General features: G+C 40.9%; 1 protein-coding gene across 1 annotated transcript in view; it reads right to left on the bottom strand.

Annotated features, from left to right (window-relative positions):
* The window catches only part of BST1 (bone marrow stromal cell antigen 1), a 46282-nt gene that overhangs the window by 39299 nt on the left and 1023 nt on the right, over positions 1 to 5960 (bottom strand).

Raw genomic sequence — 5960 nt, 5'->3', positions numbered from 1 at the left:
AACCTGATAGGTCATAACTGTACCACGTGATCTAGGGTGGTTCTTGCAGCATGAGGGGTTGGGCTTTGGGGGTCTGCACAGGCTGTCCTTCTGATGTCATGGACCGTGTGGTGATGGTGTCACACACCACATGACTAGGGGAGGGGGCAGAGTTGCTGATGTTACACACCACATGATGGGGTCAGGGGGTGAGCTGATGATGTCACACACCATGTGACTGGGGTCAGGGGTAGTGACATCGCACAATATATAAGGGTTAATGGGTAGAACTAAGCATGCAGGACTTCCGGTCCTGCCCACCTGTCACATTTGCATTGAAGGGTGGTGTGCCTATATACTACTCATGACTATAAGAATTTCTGCAGGCATGTCTGTGTTGTTCAGGGGTTGGACCTCTTCACACTCCCTTGACACACATGTTAGCAGAAGTCTGTAGTATAGCCATGGCATACGTCTTTTCCATTTGAAACTCATTTCATAATGTGTGCTTTTTATTTAGCCATGCTTCTTTCAGCATTGTGGCTATAGTAGAGGGGCAGGCCTCTCTGTATAGTTCTTGGAGATACTGAGCACATCTCTGAGATGCTGAATGTTCTCAGTTCTTACAATCACAGATTAAAGGTGCTATAGATTTAGACTGGACCCTTGTAGTAATCTAATCTGACCTCCTGTATGAGAGAGGCCACAGATTGACTCAGTAATTTCCTTATCAAGTTTACAACTTCTATTGTGTCTTTCGGAAAAAACACAGAGTTTCAATGTAAAGATATCAATCTACCACCTCTTTACACAAGTTGTTCCAATGGCCTTATTTGTGCCTTTTCCCTGGCTTTAACTTCCTGCCAACAGGTCTTTTCCATTAAAAAGCAGTCTACTATAAGAAATCTTCTTTCCATGTAGGAACTTGTACGCATTGTTTTTAAGTTAATTCTCAAACTCTTCACTGACTTCAATGGCTGTTAAAGTCCAGAAGTAAATGTCTGAATAATTAATTCATTTACTGCTTTTTTCTATTCACCTCTCCCATCTCATATCTAAGCAGATAAATTATCATTCTACTGTACTACCTAAGGCATCTTAATTAACAAAAATACTTATTGAAACTATGGCATGATGAAGGCTTGTTGCTTAGGACAACTTTTAGCAACCTTAAGAGAGATAACAATGAGTTATGCTGGGTTTATTTAGCAGATAGCTAAAAAAATAAGACGATATTATATTTTAGAAACTTGAATTTTCTATACTGCCCAGCAATGTGTAGAATATAAATGTGTATATAGTATCTACACACATATATATGTGTATATAGTACTATATATAGTATAGTACAAGTGTAATTATAGCATTTTCTTATTAGAAACCTTCATTATACACCACAGTATTATTTTAATTCTAACCCCTTACTTTTATATGATAGTGATGTTCTGAAAAAAAAATCCACTTTTGAATGAAGTTTTCCTTTTGTTTTAATCCAAAGATTATTTAAAATGTCTTAGCAAAATCTCTTCACTCATGTTTTACTCACATGAGAATATTTAATATATTGTTAAGAGTTTTGTGTTACACAACTTCAAAAGTGTAAACTGACCTACACCTGCATTGGCTTGGGACCAATTTGGAAATAAATTACAAAAAAATTAAATAGAAGGGGTGCCTACAGACAGTGCTGTAATTTAGAGCACTTTCTATAGCACTATACAGTTACAGCGATCTTAAACATGACAGAAGTTCACTGTTCGGTGGAGGAGGCTCCCTCCCTGCATTTTCCAAGGTAGGAGGCAGAATGTGCTCCACAGCTGCCTGGGACTTCTCCACTGGTCAGAAATTTGACTCATTTTTAAAGTGTTATAAAGCCATGCACTTCAGTTAAGTCATAGCAATAAAGCATTTTAAAGGGCAAAAAGCAACTTCTGTACATACCCAAGCATATTAAAAATTAGAATATCTATTTTGCAACTGTGACATGGCATTTCCATTTTGTTTTGATTTACAGTAATTGTTTATAGGACTGCAAGAAAACAAGAAAATGCATAACACTGACACTGGTTCTGCAGCTCTTGCTTTCTATAATGCCAGTTGCTACTGTGATTCAGGAAAGCACTTTGCTGTGTACCAATATCCACCCTTATTACAGTCATCCTTTCCTGCATGGATACACTTTTATGTATATCCTCCACCAGTTTTGCAACTTCGGATGCAGACAGTGATATCACTGGGGAGATCGAAACAAAAAGCTCTTTTTTATTATTTTTTTCTTAAACAGGAAAATTCCTTTAATATTGTTGCCTATCCCCTTTTTTATGTGATGTGATGGGAAGGAAGAAGTGTCCAAGAAGTGAATCCGTTATTACTTTGCCATCTAAAGTTGTATCTCACAAACGCATTTCAATGGATGGTTCCATAAACATTTTTTAAATATTTTGTTAGATTCCTTTTTAATCACAAGGGGTAAAAAAATTCAAAAATGTAAAATTTACGCTTTTTTTTCATTTGGATAAAATGAAAGTTAAGCACTTTTGAAAGTCTTACTCAGGGTTAACTCTAAAAATCAGAATATCAGTTAATGAATATAAAATAAAAAAAATCAGGGGAGAAGATTGTTTAGAAACTATTAGTAACCTGAAATCCAAAATAAACTATTAAACATTCAAAAAGTTTTATTACAGAAGTCTTATGTTTTCTTTAAAAGGTTCACATTAAATAGTATTCAGTAGAGGACACAGGATTCTACCCATGTAAGAAATTAAATTCAAATTCTATCAGTATCTGTTAAAAGCAGATTGGAAATAACATATATTAATATAATGCAGATCTGTAGTTCTTATGCTGTTCTGCAAAACCAGCCATTCAGTGATTCAGTCTATTTCCCTAGCATAGCATCCTTGTTGGGTAAAATCATTAATCACTACAAGAATCCCTAAACTAAAACAACCAAATAGTGATGAAATCAGCAGACAAGGAAGGAGCCATTGTCATCCCAAACTGCAAAAACTAGATCAACAAACAACTCTCTTACACCAAGTATTGTAAGAAACTGAAAAAGGTCTTTACACCAGTATTCACAGGCGACTGGTAGGAGGTGCATGGGGGTACAGATGCCCCCTCTGGCGGGGCCGGTGTGCCCCCTGATGGCCAACACTGATGCTGTCAATAGGGCTGGTGCCCTCCTGACAGGGCCACCATCACTGGTGGCTTCTGAAGGTTCCCGCCTAGATTCAGGAGGCACCAGTCACTCATGCCAGTATTCACCCTTGAACTCAAAGATACCAAATACTTTCTCAATCATTTCAAAGAAAAAAAACTATACAAACCAATGTCTTATCTGCCTTTCATTGAAACATTGTACATGCCTCCTAAAATATACAAACAAGAAAACCTTGAAAGACTCATCATATCCAACTGCAGTATCTATGCTGAAGAACCTTCAAGGTTAATAGCAACCATCATCTAATCCACTTATCACTCAAAGAAGTTTTCTACAAAACATAACAGGACTTCTCAGTAAAATCCACAACGTAATCTACCTTCCTGAGAAGACTGTATTTGCCACCAGGGACGTCACCAGGAATCCTGGTTTTCTCTGATTGAAAAAAAAATCCCCAAGTTTTAGATTTAAAAAAACCCCCCAAAATCCACATTTTTAATATATAAGTGGTGTTTCATTTTGATCACAGAAATATGTATTTTGGTTTACCTTTTTTATTCCAAAAACATGCGATTTTTTTTTTAATCAGAAAAAACCAGGATCCCTGGACATCATTACTAATGCCCCCTACCTGGAAAACATTAAAGCCTTACTGAACCATGGGCAACTCAGATTTCAAGCCATAGTGAATTGCGTAACTCATCTGTTTTACCTCACCCAAAAGAATTTTACCTTTTAACAGCTGGCTCTGCAAAACCATGAGTACAAGGATGACCTCCCTCCAATTTGCCAACCTCTTCATGAGCCACCTTGATCCAGATTTGAAAGATGCACTGCTAAATCTGCCCTAAATCAACTGTATTTACCTGAATCCAGAACAAGATTTTTTCCACCCCAAATCAGCTTGGGGGTGTGGGAAGCTTCATCTTGGATGCGAGTGCCATCCTGGGGTGGGAGTGGGTAAGTTCCAGCTTTGGCCTCAAGCTCAGGGCTGAGGCTGGAGCTGAGCCACCCTCTGCCTTGAGCCAGGATGGCTCGTTTTTCATGGGAGGGGACATGTGGCCAGCAGAAGCATGGTGAAGAGCCTGCAGCCTGCCCCCTACTTGCCTCCCCCCATGCTTGTGCCTGCCCCCGAACTTCTTGCTCCCCTTCCCCTAGTTACCACTTCTTCCCTTACCTTCTCTGGTTCCTGTCCTTCCAGCTCCAACCCAGCCTTGCTGGGATCTGCTGTCCCTTCTCCCTGGCTGGGCTGGGCCAGCCTGAGGCCAGTATGTATTACATTGATTTATATATGGTATTTCCTAACTGGGACCATGCTACTGCCAACTGCCCTGGAGGAACAGAGGTGCAGCAGGAGGTAAGGGTTCAGGGAGGCAGGCGGCATAGGGGAGCAGGACACAGGGGAGATGGGCTGAATGGGGGACTAGGGAGTGGGGGAAGCAGGGAGTGGAGGGGTGAGCACAGGCATGAGGTGCAAGGGGTAGGGAACATGCACAGGCACACAGAGGCAGGCAGCAGCAGGGCATGTGGCAGTGGGCAGGCAGCATGGAGGGCTGGCACCTCACGGATCTATAATCTGCCTTTGCCTACCAAGGATTATCCAGCAGAGAAATAGGCTGCATCACTGAATAAACCATGTGAATGTAATAAACTTACTATATATTACAACCCCCCCCACAAACCAACTGCAAATTTTAGAAGCCAGTTTAAATATAGCAACTCTTCTTTAGTTTCTAACCACTTCCACTAATTATTGCTCTGTTACACAGGTTGGTTTCTCACTTCCCCTTTTCAGTGATCACTCTCTATCCTAGAATGTGGTTAAACAAAAGTAATTGTTTCAACTAATATTTAACTCAAACTGTAACTGCTGCTTTCTCAGACCTAAAGAAAGCTATTCTACACCTAAAATCTTATTGAACATCTCTCCTTACGTAAATAATTCTCTTCAAGTCTCTTTTGGTGACATAGGTGTAATTTTGTCTCTCACTGAATTGAGTTGTCAGTCCTGAGCTTCTCCCGCATAAAGTCACAGGAGACCTGGTTGAGGATACCACCTGGAATAATTGATTAACTGGTGTCTTTTTAACTGACTCAAGGGAAGCATGAGTTTTTGTACGCAACAACATATTTTGTCAGAAGCTTTCCAGAAAATTTCTGCCCAACTTTTACAGAACTACTTACAAAACATAGATGAAGGTTTTATAACAAGTCTGTTTTTTGTAATTGTCGGAACCAAATTTAAGAAAGGTGCTGGATAACACTGAGTTAAGCTGAACATGTACAGGCAAGTTATTGGAAAAACCCCAAGAGGCCAGTACGCATGCCCAAAACATGCCCCACGCTTGATCCTTTTGACATTTACAATGAGGTAATCTGAATTGGCACTATGCGCATGCCCAGTCTTGTTCTAGACAAGATGTAATTGAACTAGAAACTTCCATAGGGGAAGCCGTGTGATTGGCCACCTGAAACATACTTAAGGCCAGTGAGTTTCCGCCCACAGTGGAGACCAGACGAGAAGGAGACTAGACCAGATCTCAGCAGAGACCTCTACAGCGGAGACTGCCTCAGGCCTAGAATCCTGGTTCGTAAGAGCCATTGGTCTCCCTGCCACCGTCGTATCTCGGCATACCCCCCCCAGAGAACGTTCATCTTTGTATCGACCACTTATTATCGACCATCCGTCCGTTCCGATTTTTATTTGCCTCTGTGAGGGAGCGGGGGCTAGAGCGGCCGTGAGCTCCCTAGCGCCCCCTACCGTCACGTTAGGGTGACATAGCACCCTCAGAATCTCGCCCGCCACAACTTTGAT

This window comes from Crocodylus porosus, unplaced genomic scaffold (genome assembly GCF_001723895.1).
Source record: "Crocodylus porosus isolate Cpor-Errol unplaced genomic scaffold, CroPor_comp1, whole genome shotgun sequence".
NCBI lineage: Eukaryota > Metazoa > Chordata > Crocodylia > Crocodylidae > Crocodylus > Crocodylus porosus.
The sequence above is the reverse complement of the archived record's forward strand: the minus strand, read 5'-3'. Positions and strand labels throughout refer to the sequence as shown.